Consider the following 22,260-nt stretch of genomic DNA (forward strand, 5'->3'; position numbering starts at 1 on the left):
GTCTGCTTCCCTGGCTCAGTCCTGGACTCGGTGGAAGTGGAGGGCTGGCAGGGGCTGCTCTGTCGGCAGTGTGTGGGAGAAGAGGAGGAGGAGGAGGGGGGGGAAGGGGAGGGGGAGGAGGAGGTGAAGGGGAGGGGGAGGAGGAGGAGGAAGAGGAGGTGAAGGCGGCCACCACCGGGCAGCGGGCACTCGGGCACCCCCAGTCCCTCACACAGACGGAACATGCCAGACGGAAGGAAAGCACTGTTGGTGCTGGTGCGATTATGAATTGCCGAGACCTGTCTGGAACCCATTATGAAAGAATGTCATCAAAGCCCTCTCCATGTGCATGCATGTTAATTCGGTGACTCATTTAGAAGAACCTTGGGCCAAAACAGAAGAAAAAAAAACAAAGAGGAAGATTTGAGTGTGCATGTTTGAAGTGCATATACAGAGTACATGCACTTGGATGTGTGTGTGTCTATACACAATATGTATGTAGTTCTGGTTTGGGGACACACCTGAGAGTAGGCTCAGGGCATCCTCCTGGCGCTGTGGGGGGACCGTATGTGGTACAGGGACCGGTCCCAGGTCAGCTGCAAGCATGGCAAGCCCCTCACCCTCTGGACCATGTCTCCCCAGTCCCCAAAGTATTTGTGAAGAATAAAAACTGATCAAGTGTCATGGAAGTGGTAAGGTGTGATATTATTCATGTATTCGGATGACCCTGCAGTCTTAAAAATCAGGTTTTAAGGAATGTCACATCACATGGAAACATCACGTGGTAGTTCACGTCCATATCTGACAGAAACAAATTTAGTTCTAAATGGATAGTCAATATAAATGTGAATTTAATATTTAGTCAAAAACTCCTTGATTATAAATGCAAAAGCCACAAACCATAAAAAAAAACCCCGATAAACTGGATTCAATCAAAACTTATGAACTGTGCCTCAAAAAAAAAAAAAGGATGGTTAGACTAGAAGAAACATCTTTCCAGATCAGACAGCTAATAAGGAACTATATCCGTAACATACAAAGAATTGTCAAAGCACAAGTCTGAAAACGACCCAATTAGAAAATGGACATCAAACTTATTGACACTTCATCAAAGAAATACAGCTGATAATTATACGAAAAGGTGATTAACATCACCAACCACTGGGGAAATACAAGGTAAGGTCAGAGAAGTGATCTACCCACTGAAAATGAACCAGCATGTGAAATGCTGACCATCTGTTATTCAGGCCTGGAAAGGACAGAAGCCATTGACCACTGGTGAGAAGGAACAGAAATAGTATAGTAACTTTTAAAAAGCTTGGCAGCTTCTTAAAAAGAGTAAACCATGTGTCTGGCTTACGACACAGCCATTTCACACATGAGCATTTACCCAAGAGTTATGAAAACACGTGTCCACAAATATTTACAGCAGCCTTATTTGTAATAGTCAAACTATACGCAACGCAAATGTCCGTTAGCGTGTGGCTGAAAAGACCAATTGTGGATTTAACGCCCAGTAATCAGCAATAAGAAGAAATGAACTAGATACATACCTGGGTTACCCCGGAACAGAAATGTGCTGAATTATAGAAGAAGTCAGACCAATAAAAATAGAGTACATGTCTGATTCCAGTCACAGAAAACTCTAGACAAGGCACACTCATCAACAGTGACATAGCTCAGTGTATCTGAGGGCTGGAGCGATAGTACAGTGGGTAGGGCGTTTGCCTTGTGTGCAGCTGACCAGACCAACCCGGGTTTGATTCCTCTGCCCCTCTGGGAGAGCCTGGCAAGCTACCGAGAGTATCTTGCCTGCACGGCAAAGCCTAGCAAGCTCCCCATGACGTATCTGATATGCCAAACACAGTACCAACAAATCTCATGATGGAGACGTTACTGGGACCACTCGAGCAAACTGATGAACAACGGGAGGACAGTGACAATGACAGTGATCTGAGGGCTGGATAGAGGACCAAAGAAGGTCACCTCCCAAAGCACGGGTGCAGATCTGGGGGATAGGGGCTGTGGGGATGGGGAGGGGTACAGGCTAATGTCAAACTTGGCAAGTTGTGCACTTGGAAATATATTATTATTATCAAATTTCGATTCTACATCCATACAGCTAGAAAAAGGTCAGGTTCTCATAGTGAGAAAAACCTAATGTGGGTAAGAAACGCATTTTAGTATCAGTTTACTTAAGGTTACTTAGAGAAGAAAAAGGCAAAACACAAGAGGCCAGGACACTGCTCTGGAGGCCGGTGTGCACCCAGGCACCCAGGCTCGGCCCCAACTCCCAACCCCCAGTCCTGCGGAGCCAACCCCAAGCACCAAGTTGCTCGGGGCGCACTCCCCACCTGGCCACCCCAGCACCCCGGGGTGAGCTCCAAACACAGAACGAAGAACTGCCGCCACCCTCACTGTCTCTGCACTGACAGCAGCTCACATCCTCTAAAGAGGCAGGAAGTGGCCGGGGCAACAGGACACAGCTAAGGCGCTCGCCTGGCACGTGGCTGACCCAGGTGGATCTGTGGCTCCCAGATGGTCCCCTAAGCACCACCAGGAGTGACCACTGAGCACAGAGTCAAGAGTAACCCTTGTGCATCACCAAAAAAAAAAAAGCAAAATATATGTATATATATTTATGTGTGTATATGTATATATGTATATATCGGGCTGGAGTGATAGCACAGTGGTAGGGTGTTTGCCTTGTGCACAGTCAGCCTGGCGGAGCCGGGTTCGATTCCTCCGCCCCTCTTGGAGAGCCCGACAAGCTACCGAGTGTCTAGCCTGCACGATAAAGCCTGGCAAGCTACCCGTGATGTATTCAATATGCCAAACACAGTAACAACAAATCTCACGATGGAGACATTACTGGCCCGCTCGAGCAAAATCGATGAATAAACGGGAGGACCATGACCGATATATATATATGTGTGTATACACACACATGCCTCATTCCCACTGGGCTGAGAGTCCCACTGCCCAGACCCCGGGCCAGGCACACTGGAGCCCCATTCAGCCGTTGGGGCCTATTCAAGTATGCTAATCGGTGTATATATATATATATGTATATATATACATACATACATACACACACACACACGTATACCCACACATATAAAGGGCAGTAAGCCATAATGATGAAATCTTTCCTTCCCACTCGGAGAGCACCTGCTTCTAAGTGGTGACAGGCTGTCTGGGGAAGACCACCGTGGACGCAGGCCACACACTCAGCTGTGGGCCTGAGGAAGCCATGGAACATGCCTCATTCCCACTGGGCCGAGAGTCCCACTGCCCAGACCCCGGGCCGGGCACACTGGAGCCCCATTCAGCCGTCGGGGGCCTGTTTAAGTACGCTAATCGGCCCCACTAATTGGGAAGCCGCCCTTGAGGAGTCGGTAACGTAGACCAGCAGCCCTGGGACCCGGAGCAGAAAAGAACGGGTGGCTGCGGGTTGACAGCCCTGTGGGTGCAGGGACAGAGGACCTAGGTATCTTGAGGCAAGCGGCAGCACCCAGAGAGAGAGAGAGAGAGACCAAGAGCAGCGAGGCGGGGGTAGGGTGGCTGGCACGAGCCACCCTGCCAAGGGCGGGCACTGAAAAGCTGGTCTGGTGATTTACAGATGACGCTGCGAAGGGCTTGTGGCCCTTCAAACCATTACGCCCGGCTGGACTGCCCGGGCGACCCCCATCCCTCCCCAACCTTGGGCTTAGATCATTTATAAAACAACCAGGACTTTTTTGTTGTTGTTGGGGGGAAAGGGAGGCATACCTAGCACTGCTCAGTGCTCTTTGCTCAGGGGTCACTCGTGAGGGGCTCAGGGGACCATACGGAGTGCCGGTGATGGAACCCGGGTCAGCTGTTTGCAAGGCAAGTGCCCTACCTGTTGTGCTATACCTCAGGACCTCAGGACCCTCTCGGTACGATCTGGACACTTGTCGCAGAAGAAATGCTTGTAAACGCAGGATGGAATTTGTTTTGTTTCTGATATGGGGCCATGCCCCGCAGAGCTCAGGGGAAAGTCACTCCCGGCACTGCTCAGGAGATCACGGGGAGACCAGTCACCCCCGCAAGGTCGATGCCCAACCAGCCCTACTACTGCCCCAGCCCCCCAGGTGGAACTACGTACATTTATAGTACATTCCAGCCTCCATCACACGTGGCCGTTTGTGGGGACTACGTACATTTATAGTACGTTCACCTCGTCCTACTGTTCCGCTTTATCTCAGCCACGGCTCAGTGTTAAGTCAAACTCACTGCAGGGTCCAGCCACAACACTTGCTTTTTTGGTGATCTGAATTCTCCTTCCCCATCTGGGTGAGGCCCTGACCGCATCCCGGGCCGGTCCAGCATCCGACGGCAGCGGGCGAGGGCTCGGCTGAAACCAAACCATCACGCCATCTGCTGGTCCTTTTGCTCTGCAAACTCCAGCCTGTTTGCTCTGGGATCTCAGAAGCTGGAGAGACCCAGGCTGGGTACCGAGGAGGAGGAGGAGGAGAAGGAGCTTGGAGATCTCAGCCATGGAGCAGCCACAAAGGGTTCGGGTCTGCAGAGCTCCAGAGACTGGCCTTTCCTCGGCCCACAGGGCCTCTCCGGCACGTGAGCCTGACAGGAGGATGGACAGGAGTGAGGGAACAAGTGGGAGGCTCCCACGCTCACCCTGGGGAGTGGGGGTGGAAGGGGAGAAGCTGCCTCGGGGGGGGGGGGGGGGGCGGGCGGGAACCCACCGGGATCCCAGGATCCTCCTGGTGCTCCCAAGTGTGTCCATCCCAGATGGGCGCCGGTCTGGGCTCACCCACCCTCAGCAGGAACCAGGAATCTGCAGCCACTGTGCCATCTTGTGGTCGGGTCTAGAAAGTTCCTCTCCCCCTCGGGCTGCTGGTGCCGTCCGTCAGCCTGGCACCGAGTCAGGGGAGGCATCGTTTCATAGTAACAGGTGGGAAAGGCCGCGGGTTCCCAGCAGCGGCGTCTGCAGGAAGAGCTGAGGCCAGGGGTAGGGTGGGGCCAGACAGAGCAGGGGTCCCGCTGAGAGCAGGGGGCGGGAGGCGATAGAAGCCCAGCACCAGGTGGGAGAGGCCACATCCAGCCTCCATCAGACGTGGCCATCTGTGGGAATCATCCGGAGGGCAGGGGTCAAGTGCGCAGCCCGGGGTCACGGGCACATGACTTGTGGTTCCCTCTCTGCGTGACAGCGCCCATCCCCAAAAGGCCATCGTAAGGGGCCCGTGACACCCCCCTATGAATGTCCCCCAAATGCTGGTGATCCCGGGGCACTGAGGCCACCCAGCAGGCGGGTGACACGGGGCTGCGGGGAGGAGGCCGTGGCCAGCAAGCTGGACACTGGACGGGGGCTTGGGCGACGGGGCGCAGGCCAGTCCAGGGGGCACTGCCATGGGGCCCCGGGAAAATGAGGAGACTACACTGCCACCAGGGAGGGAGGGGTGTACCTGGGGCAGGAGGGTGCTTGGTGGCACTGGGAGCAGCTCTGCCCGGAAGCCGTGGCTGCGTCTCCGGCCCCGGAGTCTGGGTTTCTCAGGAGAGGGACAACACCTGGCGCTGGGCCCAGGAGGACCCCCTGGTGTAGACAAGGATGCAGCAGCACCCAGGCGCATGCCAAGCAAGGGTGCCCGGCGCAGAAGACGGCCGGAGCGGGGGGGAGGGGCAGGCTGGGGTCTTGAATCCAGCGAGAGGACAGAGCACTCGGGAGCAGGGCAGAGCGACTCGGGCGTCTCAGGACTCCCAAAGCCCGGGAGAGGAAAGAACGGAGAGGGGTGAGGGGACAGGAGAGGGGTGGCCCACGGGCCCTGTGTGGGCGGAGGACTCTAGAAGGAGCACGGCAGGCTGGTGGGCGCCGCATGCGGGGCCTGGAGAGGAGGAGAGAGGAGAGGAACAGGGCGGAGGGGCCAGCCTAACCTACACCCGCCTGGGCTCTGGGTCACACACGGTGCGGGGGGGTCCCAGGCCCCTCCTTGAGGTACTCCCGGCCTGAAAGTGCTCGGGGCTCCAGGGCACGCAGCACAGCGCTGGGGAGAGTCGGAGAGGACCAACGGGGAAGGACCCGGGTTCTCCCTTTCACAAACTCCAGGAGTCCTAGCCCTCGGGGACATCCGAGTACTCCTAATACTCTGGAGTCTCGTCTGACAGGGGGCGACAGTTCAAGGAACCATGAGAGGCGGCCTGCCCTCGTCTTTTTTTTTTTTTTTTCTTTTTGGATCACACCTGGCGATGCCCAGGGGCTACTCCTGGCTCTTCACTCAGGAGTTACTCCTGGCGGTGCTCAGGGGACCATATGGGACTCTGGGAATCGAACCCGGGTCGGCCGCGTGCAAGGCAAACGCCCGACCCGCTGTGCTATCTCTCCAGCCCCCCTGCCCTCGTCTTTTAAGAAAGGATTCATCCCGGCAGCTGAGAATTTACTCCTCATTTGCTTTGCCAATGCTGATTCGTCCAGAATCCACCAGGCAGGTTTTCACCCCTCACCTTAACCTGCAACTGTCGATACGTGGACTGGCAGTTAACACCACCATGCAGTACCGCATCACAGTGGAGGTTCCCTCACTGAATGCTTAGTGTAAGAGCGCTAAAAGACAGGAGGAGTACCACACGGTACTGGGGAGTACTACGGCACTCAGTGATACCACTACACAGTACTGCATACACTGTGCAGTCATGCAGCCCTTCATTTACTGCGGAGTAAGATCTAAACAACGAAGGAGAAGCCCCACATGGAACTGTGCACTACTGTGCACTGCAGTGATACTACCACACAGCATGACAGCACTTCTGTGATACTTGATACTACCACACAGAACTACAGCACTCCTGCTGTGATACTACCACGTAGTACTATAGTATTATCACTGTGACATAACCACACAGTGCTATAGGACTCCTACTGTGATGCTACCACATAGTGCTATAGTACTCCGACTGTGATACCACAGAGCACTACAGTACTCCTACTGTGATACTACCACAAGAACTATACCACTACCACTGTGATACTATCATACAGTACGACAGTAACGCTACGGTGATGCTACTACACAGTAGTACAGCCAGCATCGTCACAGTGGTCTGTTATTTATCGCAAGGTATGAAAGACCTAAGAGACAACGAAAACACCATGATACTGCGAAATGCTACAATACTACAGTGTTGTCTTCTGAAAACCCTTCACTTGCTGTGGAGTGAAAGGCGACTTAAAAAAGTAACAAAATAGGAGATTTAATACCCAAGAGTGGCCGAGATTAGTACCAGGAGTTTTGCTCCATGGCTTGGAGGCCAGCCACACATGCTAGGGGAAAAGGGAGCTCAGACAGAGAAGGGAGCACCAAATAAAGGGTGTTGGGAGGATCCTCCCAGGATGGGAGAAGCATGCTGAAAGTAGACTACAGACTAAACATGATTGTCACCCATTGCCTCTTTTGCAAACCACAGGACCCAAAAGGAAAGAGGGAGAGAACAAAAGGGAATGCCCTGCCACGAGTCAGGGTGGGATGGGGGGACAGGGGTGGGAGGGATGCTGGGACCCGTGGTGGTGGAGGATGGGCGCTGGTGGAGGGATGGGTACTCGATCATTGTATAACTGAAACCCAAGCACAAAAATTTGTAAGTCTACAACTGTATCTCATGGTTTTTCACTAATAAAAAAAAAAGCAAGCAAGCAAGCAAGCAAGCAAGCAGTGACCCCACTCGGGGCTGAGGGCCGAGAGCAGGGACCCCAGGGGCGAGAGCAGGGACCCCACTGGGGCTGAGGGCCAAGCGCGCCACAGTGACCCCAGTCCTCAGTAGCATTGCACGGCGGGTCCTTCACTGACCACACCATGTCCAGGACCCCAGAGTCACCTCCCTGCGCCCCCTGCCCTTTCTTTGCAGTGGACCCTGCGCCCGAATCCCCTAGTGGGCAAGTGGGCTGCGTGTGCAGGGCGGGGGAGAGGCGGGAACAAGGTCTGGAGAAGGCAAGCCCTGAGGTGTGTGCAGTGTGGCGGCCAGCACCCCTCAGCAGGGAGAAGGACAGAGCCTGTGCCTGTCTCCTACGTCTCTCCGTCTCTCCGTCTCTCCCCTGCCCCCTCCCTGCTGTGAAACGGAGCAGGGACCTGCTATAAAGCCTGCGTCTCTCTGGGCTTTGCTCTTGGCTCTGCGGGCGCCTTCCCGGGATGGTGCAGGAGGGCCCTAAGGTGCTGGGGGCGCACCCCGGGGTGGAAGGGCGGGGGCGCAGGCCCCCTTCAGCGGCCTGCTGAGTGCGGGGGGGCCCCACCACACAGCCTGGCCTCTGAACTTGCCCGAGAAGGCCAGGCCCTGGGCGCGCGGCATCTGGCCGGAGAGATAGACAGAGGGCGGCGCCCAGGGCCGGCCTGGCGGAAGCTGGGGGTGGGGTGGGCGGGGGGCTGGAGCCACAGGGCACTGAGTGGACAGGCACCCAGCACCGAGGAGCCCCTGACCCAGCAGGCTCTGGCCGTCACAGTCCTCGGGCCGCCCCCAGGCAGGGGGTGGGGGGTGATGTTCGAAGGAGCCAAACAACCTGTCACACTGGCCTGCGGTGATGGCCACCTGCACAGAGTGTGGCCGGGGCACTCCTGGACAGGCCAGCAGCTCCCGGGCAGGCACCTGGGGACCCCTTCTTCCTCCAGAGCTGCCGCCCACCCAACAGGGCTCCCGGAGGCGGGAACCACAGAGATCGAGAGACCAGGCAGGGGTGGGATGAGGGGACGCCACCCAATGTGCGCCCAGGGGGACAGGCGATGACGCGGTCTCCTGACAGGCTGGGGAAGGGGCTGGAGCGATAGCACAGCAGCGGGGAGGGCGCTGGCCTTGCCTGTGATACTACCACTGAGGTTCGATCCCCAGCATCCCCTAGGGTCCCCCGAGCACTGCCAGGAGTGATTCCTGAGTGCAGAGCCAGGAGGAACCCCGGAGCATCGCCCAGTGTGACCCAGAAAGAAAAAAAAAAAAGCTGGTAGTGGGGGAATTGAGGGAAACGGAGGAGGCAGGAAACAGAACTCTCAGGCAGGGCACGGAGGGGCAGTTCCCCACAGGACAGAGACCCAAGCGACTAACTTCGCAGGTGGACAGCCCGAGATAAGACAGCAGCACGGGGGCCCCACTGGGCTCGGCCCAGCCCCAGGCCACCTCTGGGATGGATGGGGCCAACAGAGAAGGGGTGGGGGGAGGGAGGCTCGGGGAAGGGGCTTGGCCCGGGATGTAGCTTCTGACGCCAGGGAGTGGGTCTCCACAGAACAGAACCTTCTGCCATGCTCCTTGAGGGCTGATGCAGGCCCCCATCATCCTCGGCCCGAGGCCCTGGACACTGACACGCGGCCACCCACCCCTCTGCGAGGTCAGCTCACCAGGAGGCCCTGAACGCGCCTTTCCCCAGAGCCCACCCAGCTGAAGCAGCCACTTCCATGCTTCACATGCCTACACTTGGCACTTGTACACTTTTCTGCGTTTTGACACTTCCACACCTGTGACACAAGTTCCTGGAGGCAGCAGAGAAGGCCGGCAAGAGGACTGCTGGCCCCAGGGCATCCGGGCGCCTCTGTGCCCCGACAGCGTGTCCCAGACTGGCATGTGGGCTTACCATGGAGACGTGTCCAGGCACCGTGAGGGCCACCACCACCAACGGCGCGAGTACCATTTCCTCGAGCACAACCACACACCCCAGGTCCCTCCCACAGTCCCGGACATCCCTCCCTGCTCCTCAAAAAGATGCAGTGCCCGGGGCCGGGGGACAGTAACAGCCAGTAGGGCACTGGCCTTGCACGGGAGCTCAGCAACTCCCAGAGTGACCCCAGAGTGCTAAGAGTCAGGGGTTAGGCACTGAGCACAGGGGGAGGAGGAAGAAGAAGGAAGAAGGAAGAAGACCGAGGAAGGAGGAAGGAGGAAGGAGAAGAAAGGAGGTGGAAGAAGAAAGAAGGGAGAAGGAAGGAGGTGGAAGAAGGGAGAAGGAAGAAGGAGGACAGAGAAGAAAGAAGCAGGACATGGAAGAAGGGAGAAGGAAGAAGGAGGAAGGAGGAGGAGGTGGAAAAAGGAAGGAGAAAGGAGAAGAAGGAAGAAGGAGGAGGAAGAGGGAGGAGGAGGAGGAGAAGAGGAGGAGGAGGAAAGAAAGGAAAGCAGAGAGCTCTAGTCTTCCATGGCAGAGAGCAGCACGCAAGCAACAGGGTGTTTGCAGCTAGGTCCCACCCGGCCCCCAGCCCAGCGTGGCCTCCTCACAAAACCCCCCCTCCAGCCGCACACCCATCTCTCTTAGTCAAGGGCAGAGAACATCTTTTTTTGCCTCTGTAAGCTCTGCCCAAACCTTTGCTCTGCACAACTGCCTTCCCATCCTTTTCTCTGGTGCCGTAACTCCCACCCCCTTCCAGGCACACCTGGGCCCCTCCTCTCCCTGAAACCCCTTCAGTCTCTCCACCACCCACGTGGAACCGGGAAGAGGCCGGCTCTGGGGTCTCCTTCAGGCATCAACCAGCCCCGATGGCGGAATCAAAGACAGACAAGGCAGCGCAGCCGGCCAGCTGGACGGGCAGGAAGCACCCTCCTCCCCGCAGCCCTCACTGGAGTGAGAGCGGGAGACCCGGGGTAAAGGAGCTGGTGGCCTTGGGGGAGCGGCCAGGTCCCTGCCCTGCCAAAGCCGCCAACATGCCAACGGCTCCACTTCCCCCGACTCAAGACTGAGCTCTGCGGAGACGACAAAAATCCAAGAACTCCTGGTACGCCTGTTTTGAGACTGAGAATGACGGGTCTTCTTGAGTGGGGGAGGACAGCACCTCCCCACCCCATATTTCTAGAAGCTGTCAGCCACACCCACAATTGCTGCCATGGAAACTCTCACCCAGTTCAACTGTCTATAGAGTTTCTGGAGCGCGCGGCCACATCCGCAAACAACTCCAAACTCCGCAATCCTGACCTCCCAGGTGGAGCGCACCGCATCAGATGGGAAGTGACACGGGAGCCTGCTACACTCAAGTAACAAAACATTAACAAGGCTCAACTCGCAACAACAGCTTAGTAAACCCTCACACAAGAACTTAACGTCCCTGGGGTTAGACAGAACAGATAATGTTCTTTTCCTGAAGTCTTTTTTTGATAGTTGCATTAGTCATTTCGTTGTAACAACCACTGTAGCACTGTCCTCCCGTCGTGCATCGATTTGCTGCAATATAAAATAATTTTTTTTTGCCTGCTAAGGTTCGGGAGGGGGGTCGTGGGCGTTGAGAGAATCAGGACACCGGTGGAGGGAAGGTCACAATGGTGACGGGACGGGTGCTGGAACACTGAATGCCTGTAACACAAGCATCATGAATAACTTTGTAATCCACGATGTTTAAATAAAGTGGTGGTGGTGGGGGGAGAGAAATGAGGCAGCTGGAGATGGGGCTTGAAGGACAAAAACAAACACTTAAGGGAGCCCACACCAGACCCAGGGCACGGTCACAGGCAGGGCAGGGTTGTGTCTTTAAATCCTCTGCAGAGAGCAAGGTGGAGCGCAAACGAGGGCTTCTGGACTGAACTTGGAACGGTCGAGTCAATGGTATGATATACTGTCTTAAGTGTTTTCAACTCTCCTGAGTGTTAAGATCATCATTTCCATCTTGGAAGCCGAAATGTCTAACCTCGAGCCAGCTGGGGGCTGGGGACTGGCTCGGCAGAAAAGCCGTTGTCCCGCACGCAGAAGACCTGGGTCAAGCCCCGACACCGCAAAATACACAGAGAAAAACAAAGGCAACGAACCAACGTTTCAGTTGTCACAGGAATTCAACCCAAACCCTCCGAAACGTTTGCCTTCGCGCAAAAATAGGACACTGTTCTAAAGCAAAATTTAGGCTGATATCTGAGGAAAAAAAACAACAACAGCCTCCTTTAACCTGGCCAATTTATCCATCTCTCCCCAATCACTCCCTTCGAGCCCAAAAACTAGGCAACACATGCTAACCTTGGATTATCCAATGTCAACCCCGTGTCTCGAATTTTAATCTTTAAAACAAACTGATTTTTTAAAAAAAAACATATATGGATTTCACTTAAGCTATCCTAGTAAATGAATACATAATTAGCTTCTGTGCCCCCGTCCATTCGAAAGGCTCAGGGAAAGTGAAAAGAATTCCAATTTCTGAAATCATTATTGCTCAAGGGATGACATCATGCCTATAATTCCAATCTCAGAACTGTGCTGTGATAGTTAAATGGGAAAATACAGGGAAAGCAAAGATTGCAATCCAGGTTGAAATATTTTGCTGCTGAAGCACAGTATATATACCAGACATTATATGTGTATACATAATATATGACACATAAAAGTATGTTATATGTACTTAGAATATATAACTATATACTACATACACACTATGTGTGTGTACACATATATATATAAAGCTCAAAATACTTTGGGTGATGTTATTTTACAATTATATTGGCTAATGATTCAGGGGGAAAAAATTTAACCAATCAAATTAACTTTCTTTTTCTCTTAAACAGAAACACTCGTTCCCCCCCCCCACTCCCCACCCCTTTTTAAAAAAATGCTCAATTTTGGTTTTGCTTTTCCTAGGAAGATTTTTTTTTTAGAGCCCTTATGGTAAAGAAAAAGTCTTCCATATCTCAGTTTTAAAGTCAGCAGCAACACTGCTTTCTTACTTGCCAGCCCGCGGGCTGTACTTAAGAGAGGAGTCCCATTCCACCTGAGCCTGGTCAAGGCACAAGAAAGAACCGCCTCCAAGCCTTCACCTAGAAAAATGCCCACCTCTGGCAGGTGGCAGCTGAAGACCACCCGTGTGAAGCGAGCAGCTCTCAGAGCACAGACCTGGACCTCGCCGGCATCACGTGCACAGCCCCGGCGTCCCTTCCCAGGAGCTGCACGCCCGCCCGCCCGCCCGCGGCTTATTTCCCAGAAGTGCTTTTGGACCTCGCGGCCAGATGGAAAAGCACAGAAAAAGGCGTGCACGGAGCCGCGGGCTCTGCAGCCGCCGGGGGGCAGCAGTGAGCGCTGCACCGGGCAGGCAGGCAGGCAGGCAGGCAGGCAGGAGCACTTGCAGCAGTGGCCAAGCAGGCAGGGAGCCTGGCTGTGCAGAGACAGCCCCCAGGCACACGGGTGCAGCGGGGGCCCCTAGTTCCAGAAAAGCCTTCGAGGAGGTCAGCTGCAAGTCTTCTCAAGCAAGCTGCTTTCTCGCCCCCTTTCTGATGGAGGAGAGGGTCAAAATGCAATCAACCCCGCAGACCTGATGACTGCAGGCAAAAACAGCTGCACCTTTCCGACTTGTACTTCAACAAGGAAACCCACGTTCTGACTCTGTGGGCTTCGGAGGGGAATTTCTCGGAAGGATAACCTACTCTGGAGAGGAAGAATGCCTTTACAAAATAAAGGTTGAAAATACTCTGAATCTAAGGGTTACAATGCCCCCCCCCCCAAAAAAAAATCTTTTAAGGAAAACATCTTAGCATGACTTAAATAAAGATATTCCTGTATTGTATCACTGATGTTCAAAACATTTTAACATAGCAGCTACAGCTACCCAACTGATGTAGTCAAAAAAACAGCAATAAGCCATTTGGCACTGATTTTCCTGGAAAAATAACTAAAATAATTGAAAATCTTATGATTTCCGAAGGAATTTTGCACATCGACTAAAAATACTTTTTTCCATTAATCGTGAAAGGACAGATGTTTAGAAACTTCTGCAAACTGCCGGACTTACATATTAAGTCACTTTGTTTACAGACTCCTGGGCATATAAAAATGGATTCAGGCACAAAAACAATTCTGAATTAAAATTCCCGACATTTCAGAAAGGCATCATGTTATCCAGCCCAATATTTAAGGTCTTCATTCTGTGTCTAATTAAAACTAATATTTGGTAGCTTAATTTCGTTTTAATTTGGGTAAACAATGATGACAATATATTTTAAGTGCAGAATCTTTTAAAATGTGATGTGTGCCAACTTATTTCTAAGGAAGAGCTGCTTGATACCTTGTTATTTAGTAAAGGAAACAAAGCAAATTACATTAAAAGGTGAACCTGATACACAGGGCATAGTTAAATCGGTTACATGTTTGCAGGAAGGTCGCCTGCAGATGTTCAAGTTTAAGAAGCAAGACAAAGACAAACATAAAATGTCACTAACTACTGTTAGACAGTGCTCCCAGAGCTAACAGACACACTTTTCCTTTGAACCATTTCAAACCTTCCCAAATAAGAACTATCAGGATTGCGCCCATTGCTCTCGGTATAACCACACTATCTGTTTTATCCTATGTCTAATGTTTTCGTGCTAAATCTCCATAATTTCAATAATGATTTTCAAAGAAAATGCTACAAATATCAAAGAAAAAAACAAAACAGGTTAATTTTTTTACTTAATTAAATTACTCAAACAAGAAACAAATTTGAGAAACACAAAAATATTTTCTCAGATGAATTTAAAAAATAATTTTAGAAAGGCAAGGAAAGCAAAACCATGCTTAAGACCTAGCCTTTGGTCAAATATGCCAGTCATATTAATCTTTATGGTTTTTAATAGATCTTTTCCAAATGTTTAAGGTCACAACTCTTGCAGTAATTGCAAAGTTAGGCAAACTCAGCTTTAACGCAAGGAATCTAAGTTCTCTTTTTTGGGGGTGTAATAGTAAGAGATACTATATTTAGGAAATACAAAACGTAGGATAAGAAAGGGAATATACTCATGCAAAACAGTATTTTCAGTCCAATTCTAACGGTGATAAAAAACCAAATTCTATGATTACAGTTCCTTTCGGATATTATGAAAAGTGATGAGGGCTCTATGTAATGGAAGCGTTAAGACAATAAAAGAAAGTTAATGAGAAATCTAACAGATCAAAATTCAACAGGTATTATTTTAAATTTGTACATTTTAACTACCATAAGCTTATGGAGTATAATTTCTGAAAATTCTCCTGATCAAGAACAATTCAATAGACCTTTTCTATTAAACATATGTTCAAGTGCACAAAATTGATAAAAACATTTTCTGATTTTGCCCATCAGTCACCGGGGCTAAATTCCTCATTGTCTATTTGATCTCTGGTTTAACAATCTCAAATACTGTATATCAAAATTAAAGTCTCTACTGTCCACTGATCAAAATTTTAGACATGAACTTTCAAAAAATGAAATGAGAAATTAAAAAAAATTTTTTTTTGAATTTTAGATTTTATTTGAAAATTAACATTCATTTAAACTAAGAATTAAAATATAACATGAACATGTTTAAGTTCAGTCCTGGTATGAGAAAGCACTCCAAATCTAAAACGGGTCTCACCCTCAAATAAAGCAGACTATGGTTATGCAATGGCATACCATTAAATAGTTCACAATCTATAAAGGATTTGGTTCTCTTTTAAAAGCTCCTGCACCTTCAAAATATTTCCAAATATTTTTTCCAGAATTATTGTATCCTCATAATATTTCCTAGTATTTTTTTTCAAAATTCTTCTCCAGAATATAGCACTCTGATAGGTCTAGACTGTCTCTTAGACGAAAAATTGAGAATTAGTAAATAGTGAAGAAAATTCCTTTCCTAGTCAGCATATGCCTAAAAACATTTCCCAAGTGAAGAACTTTGTTAATGTTCTTATTTTTTATCCTGTGAAAAACTTTTTAACATTATTAAATCTGTAAGTTGTCCTTAACATCACAGTTATTAGGGTTAAGGTTTTGACATTTATTTCATTAACTTGAAATAAATATTCAGTAATTTATGATTTTTCAGGTAATTTTACTGGGGTTCACATTTGAAACAATTATTTTTAATTTTTAAAAAATTGCAAAAAATTTCTTTCTTACTTATACATAAATAATTCCAAATAACCGTTATAAATAAAATATGTAATTTATTTTAGTTTTTTAATTTAAATCTACAAAAATATGAAGATGGCACTAAGGGAACTTAGCTTTTAAAAGGCTATGATAAAAATCCTTAATTTGCATTAAAAACATTCTTAGAGAATGCCCCAGTACTCACTTTCCTTTTAGGAAAAAAATGAATGATTTTTGTCTTGCAATTAGCTCTTCTTTTATTCAAGTATGTCAAAATTTACCTTCGCCATGATTATTCTTTTCTTTTGATATTCTTATCTACCTTGGTTTCCCACATCAAGTTTGGACCTCTTGGTCCAAACTAACCTTATTACAGATGGTCATCGTTTAAAATTCTTATTTTAAGAAGGGCATCAGGAAGTAACTTTTTTTTTCTTCCAGACACCTTTACATCTTTCTCGGTTTTCTTTGCATTTAGATTATAAAAGACTTCCACTTTAAAAAAAAAAAAAGAGAGAGAGCCAAAGAGACATTTCAAACAGATTACTTCCCCCTGAACCTGGGTGGGGGCTGCAGGAGCTCTCTGGGCTCTTCCCCACACACTTTTCCCAGGGAGTCATCTCAAATTCCCAACATGCCCTGTGCTTAGCTCTCACACCACCATCCTGCAGTAACTCTGTTTACAAGACAGCCAGGGACTTTTAAACACTAACAACTTTAATGCAGCATCACACCACTTCACTTTCTTAAAAAATGAGTTCTTATTTCTGTGGCCAAAAAAAAAAAAAAAAAGGCTGTGTTTTCTGCTATGCAGGTTAAGGGGAAGCCAACGTTTTCAACACGAACGCCACCCACGCTGAAATGTCCCCAAACCAAACTACCCAGGTGCTCCTCTTGGTGGCCCCACGCCACCATGTCTGTCCCTGTCAGTGCCACCTCGGGATGAGGACGTGGGGACAGGTGTGCACCCGGAGTCACTGTGAGCCCTGGGCAGCAGGCCAAGAGACTTAAAGGCAAAAATCAAATTATGCCTCTGCGCAGCCACCTCTGTTGGGCTCCCAACACGTACACTGCTGACAGCTGCCCACGCTAACAGCCACTCCCCAGCACTCTCCTAAAACATTATCAACTCAAGATTTTCATTCAATTCCTCTGATTAAATAAAAACCTCCAAAGACAGCAAAGCTGTCCTGTTACAAAGGACAAGGAACGACATAGCACACGCTGGGGGGGCAGGCACTGCTCCCAAGTCAGGCACTGGAATCAATGTCAAAAGTGAAAAATCAGTTACCTCCAAAGTGCTCCAAGACATAAAATGAAAAAGAATTCCCATGTAGGAATTCTAAAATCATACGTAACTTTACAGTTCATCGATTCAATGTACCCTGCTCCCCACACTGAACTTATTTGTAAGTGCTTTTCCAAGGTTACCTAAACACTTACTAATTGGTTAAATATGCTGCCTACATTAATTCCTGTTAAAATTAAAGAAATTAAAGGTTCACTTTGTTTTCTGCAATGATTGACGTACTTCCCAAGCATTCAATACTTGATGGAAGGTCTTTACCAGGTTCTCTAAGCATTTGAAGAAAAAAATGCTTAAGGGACAATTTATAGTCCTTTCCCCTTTAACATATTTACAGATTTTGTTGAGTATCAGATTCAGTTGTTCCCTCCTGCTCCTGAAACTCCCCACTGACTCCACTAAAGAATCTATGATGTTATCAACATGAAAAGGAAAAATTCTTATTTATTTCTTAGAAATTCTGGACATACATTTAAAAAAAATCGAATCATTCCAGGCAGTGTAGGGAAAGTTATTTAGTACTTTTCCCCTGGGTATGTGTGTGAACAGGTAATTTTTCTACATATTTTCCCCCAAAGAATAGGATTCTTAATAAAGAATATTGAAACAGTCCTAGAAGGAAGCAATATTTTTATTACATAGTTCAAGAGACTAATGATTGCTAAAACAAAACTTCAAAGATAACTACAGATACTTGCTTTAGTTATGTGGCTTTTCCAATCTCAAAGACAGCAGCATTACATTTAATTTAGCAAAGAATCATTTAATCCTTAGAAAGGAAATTTTCCTCAATGCCAAACCAAAACATATACAACAAAGACCCGGATCATATTTAGAATGAAGGATGAAACCCCTGACTTTGTATAATATTAAAATCATAAAGGAGGATCCTTATATTAAAAAACTATATTGATAGCAGCAAATTCACTTATTTATTTATAATATGCCTGTTAATGAAAATATTTTGTTTATAATGTATATAGAATTTAATTAGTATTAATCCTCATTTAGAAATCATCTTCCACAGTAGTCAAATTTCTTACAGAATTTTGAGTGGCAAAATTAGGCATATAAATTCCAAATAAGGGTGAGTTTCTAGGAGGTTTCCCAAATTTTAAGTGAAATAGATAATACGCTATCCAGAGATTATTTCTCAAAATTAGTTTGAGTAGCTTGCTAAAAAGGGTGCTCTGGCAGGTATTTCTAAAGCATTAAAAAGGCTCAGTAAACAAATTCAAATTAGATACTATACTGTGTTCTATTCAACTACAGACTTTCTACTTAGGCATTTTCTAATTCAGACAAGTAGATGATTTTGTAAAACCCAAACATTAAGGGTTTATACCACAATTTGTGACAAAGAAAAAAAAAAGTGGCAATGTTGTGTATAACTCCAGTTGACAATAAACTTATCATAGGTTCAAGCGTCCCAACAGCATGATTCAATAGCTAACCTAACCAGAAGTGTCTTTTCTCCACTTTCCCAGAAATTGGAGTTATCGACATTAGTACCTTGGCTCGGCAAGGTGACACCTGTCCCAGACCTAAAAGGATCATTTCTTTGCAACACATGACACAATTCTGACCACTTATCTACAATGTAATTGTCTCCTGCCAAGATACAATGTAAGAGAAGTGTAAGATACATAAGGAAACAGTAACTTTTCCCTACTCTCCACGAAGAAAGTAACAACATGCAAAAAAAATATCAAAGGCTTTGAAAATATCAATGATATTCTGAAACCTCTGGATAGACAATGTTTTGGAAAGAAGGAAAGTTCCTTCCTCCTCCCTATTGACAGTTTAATCACTTTCCAATCACTTTTGATTTAACAGTGGTTCCTGGGATTAAATTTTTAATGAGTTCTTAGAAAGCTGTAATTGCTTCCCAAATGAGGAAGCCCAGGACAGTGTTGTCAATCAGGTGCTGATGTCATACTGTTCTGAGGGCATTTGCAGAAGGGTGCACACAAGCTCAGTGGTGACTACGAGTTAACATACAATGCACTTCAAAAATAATCATCTGCACAGCATGGCAAGGAAAGTGGCCGTACAAAGACGTCTAAGACTCCCCACTCTAATTTTCATTCCCTTCTAGAAATCATAAAAACCTATGCTATGAGGACTTCTGAAACTCCATACACCTGTGGAAAACAGAACCGAAGTCGTTTATACTCACGATCAACCTTAACCACCAACAGAGCTCAGCAGAAAACTTACATTTTTTATAAAAGATTTCCTCTCCCTCCCCCCCTCCAATTTTGTGGAAATGTCAATGATCAGAGGCTTATGGAAGTTCGTGATCTGCAAACTTTTCCGTCAAGTGCCACAAACTCCCCTGGAGAGATGGGCAATGAGAGGTCTCAGGGTTCTGCAAACCCTCCCAGGTCAGAGGGGCGGCGCCGCACACGAGTGGGTGGGTGCTGGGGTCCGGAACATGGGTCCATGCAGACTTCTCCTTTGGGGTAAGTGCTCCCCACCCACCCCCTGCCTTAGAGACCTGCCCGGTGCCTGCCAGGGTGAGACTCTGCACCACCACGCCTGGGGCGTCATTCAGACCAGCACTGCTGCCTGCATGCACCTTGAGCCAAACTGCATTTAAGGTCTTTTACAGCACGTACAAAATGGCTGTAAAATGCCACGATGGGCATTTGACCTCCCTTGCAGGAAGCCATCCCCGGCTCAGGATGCTGGACCACTCCACCAGCACACACCTTCCAACTCTTGCCATGGTTTTTTTTTCCTTTTTTTTCCACAATTCCTTCCCGGATCGGCTTCTCGAGCAAAGCAGGGGGACCGTGCAAAGTTCCTGGGGCGTGGGGACTGGGGGGTGGGGGGAGGGCTCGGCGCACAAAAGAACCGTGGGGTCCCGCCTTGGCCCCTGCGCCCAAGTCCATCTCCCGCGGCCGGGGCTGCAGCCTGCGTCCCGGAGCAGGGGTGCCCGCGGCGGGGCAGGGCAGGGCAGGGCAGGGCAGGGCAGGGCAGGGCAGGGGCGGGGAGGGCGCCGCCGCCGCCGCCGCCACGCCCTCCCGGCACCTGGGCCGGCGCTGCCCAGGTGATGCTGCCCACGGGGCCGCGGGCCGGCGCGGGCCCCCTCGCGGCGGCCCGTCCCCGCGGGGCGGCGGCGGCGCGCGCCCACCTGGCGGCCGGGACCCCGCGCGGGATGCGCAGGTGAGCGCGGACGTGCCGGGGCGCGCGGGGCGGGGGGCGGCGGGCGCGCGCGGAGCCGACACCCCCGCGCCGCGGTGCCCCCCGCGCCCGGCCCGGGCCCCCCGGGCCGCCGCCGCCGCCTCCTCGCACACGCTCGCGCATTGTCGGCCGAGCTCCAGACGCTTTTTTTAAAATTTTTTTTTGCTTTTTTTTTCTTTTTCTTTTTTTTTTTTTTGGAGGTTTTTTTTTTTTTTGCCTTCCCCAAAGTTTTCTTTTCTTTTTTTCTTTTTTTTTTTTGCAGCGGAGGGAGGAGGAGGGCGTGAAATAAATAAATAAAGAAATAAATAAATAACTCGAGACTCGAACTCCGCTCGGGCTGCGACCCCCCGCGCGAAAGCGTGCCCGAGGGGGAGCCGGGGCGCCGGGGCGACGCGGGGCCAACGCCGGGCCCGCGGGCGGGCGCGCGGGGGGCGGCCCGGGCGCCGGGGGATTTTTTTGGGATTTTTTCGGGCGATTTTTTTTTTTTTGTGTCGGGTTAGATGCCCGAGTTCTCCCTCCATTTTGGTTGTTTATGGTACTGACAACAAGCTGTCCCCGCGCCGCCCGCCCGCCCGCCCGCGCCCCGCCAGCGCCCCCTCCCCCGCGCCCCCCGCGCCCCGCCCGCCGCCCCGCGCCCCCCGACCCCCGCCGGCCCGTCGCCCACCTGAGCCGGGGCCGCCGGCCGGGCCGCGTCCGCCAGGAAGAAGCCCTCCCGGGCAGGGGGGCGAGGGCCGCCCGCGTCCCGCCCGGGACCCCCGAGACGCGCCGGCCGCCGCGCCCCGCCGGGCCCCGCGGGGAGCCCCCGGCCCCCGGGAGGTGTCGGTGGAAAGCGCGGGCGCTTGGCGCCCAACGCCGAATTTATAGGAATTTTTCCCCGATTTTTCTCTTTTTTTTTTTTTCGGGTCTCTAATGTCTTCCGCTCTCGCTGCTGCCGCTGCCGCTGTCACAATATTCACAGCACCAGGGAGGAGGAGGAGGAGGAGGAGGAGAGGAGGAGGAGGAGGAGGAGGAGGAGGTGGAAGAGGAGGAGGAGGAGGAGGAGGAGGAGGAGGAGGAGGAGGAGGAGGAGGAGGAGGAGGAGGTGGAGGAGGTGGAAGAGGAGGAGGAGGAGGAGGAGGAGGAGGAGGAGGAGGAGGAGGAGAGGGAGGAAAACTTTTCAAACTTTCCAGACCCCCGAGAACGGGCTTTTTTTTTCCCACCGGCCTCCCCCGCGGGTCCCCCCCCGGCCCGCGCCGCGGAGCCCCCCGCCCGGGCGCGGGCGCCCCGGGGAGCCCCCCGCAGCCCCGCCGGCGGCGCCCGGCTGGATTTTCGGGGCGATGCTTATTCCCAGCCGCCCCCCGCGGGGTCCCGGGCAGGGGCTGCGCGCGGCACCAACTTTTCCTGCTCCGGCCGCCGCGGCTCCGCCGCCCCCTCGGCCAGTCCCATAATTTAAATAACCCTGCTCGTGCCCCCGCCGGCCGCCTCCCCGCCGCCCCGAGCCCGGCAGCACTCACCGCGGGGCTTCACCATCCTCCCTCCGGCCCGTCCGCCGCCTCTACGCCGCCCGCGGAATTTCTAATAATTTTTTTCTCATATTTCGGGCTGGACGCGGCGGGCCTGGAAATTGTTTCCTTACGCCTCTTTCCAGCAGCCATTGTAGTGTATGCGCTGCCCCTGCAGCCCAACTTGCAGCCGCCGCCGCCGCCGCCGCCGCCGCGGCCGACGTCGCGCCCCCCGCCCCGCCGCCGCCGCCCCCCGCCCGCCGCCGCCCCCCCGCCCCGCCGCCGGCCCGCCCCCCCGCGCCCCGCCCGCCGCCGCGCCCCGCCCCGCCGGGGGCCGCGCCGCCGCCGGCCCGGCCAATCGGCGCGGCCGCCGCCGCCGCCGCGCCTCGCCATTGGCGGGCGGCGCCGCCCGTCAGCCCCGAGTGCGGCGGGGGCGGGCGCGGCCGGCCGAGGGGGTGGCGGCGGCGGGGCGCGGCGGGGCGGGGCGGGGGCGGGGCCGCGCCGCCTCGCCCCGCCCACTCCCCCCGCCCGGCCC

At 51.3% G+C, this 22,260-nt stretch overlaps 1 protein-coding gene across 1 annotated transcript in view; it reads right to left on the minus strand.

The window, feature by feature from the left end:
* PLAG1 (PLAG1 zinc finger) overlaps positions 1-21,933 on the minus strand; it is a 39,705-nt gene extending 17,772 nt beyond the window's left edge. The window contains exon 1 of the mRNA XM_056136332.1: positions 21,738-21,933. The gene's annotated coding sequence lies outside the window, so the exon portion shown is untranslated. The remainder of the gene's footprint in view (positions 1-21,737) is intronic.
* Between the last annotated feature and the right edge of the window lie 327 nt (positions 21,934-22,260).

This window comes from Sorex fumeus, unplaced genomic scaffold (assembly GCF_029834395.1).
Source record: "Sorex fumeus unplaced genomic scaffold, SorFum_2.1 ptg000002l, whole genome shotgun sequence".
Classification (NCBI taxonomy): Eukaryota; Metazoa; Chordata; class Mammalia; order Eulipotyphla; family Soricidae; genus Sorex; species Sorex fumeus.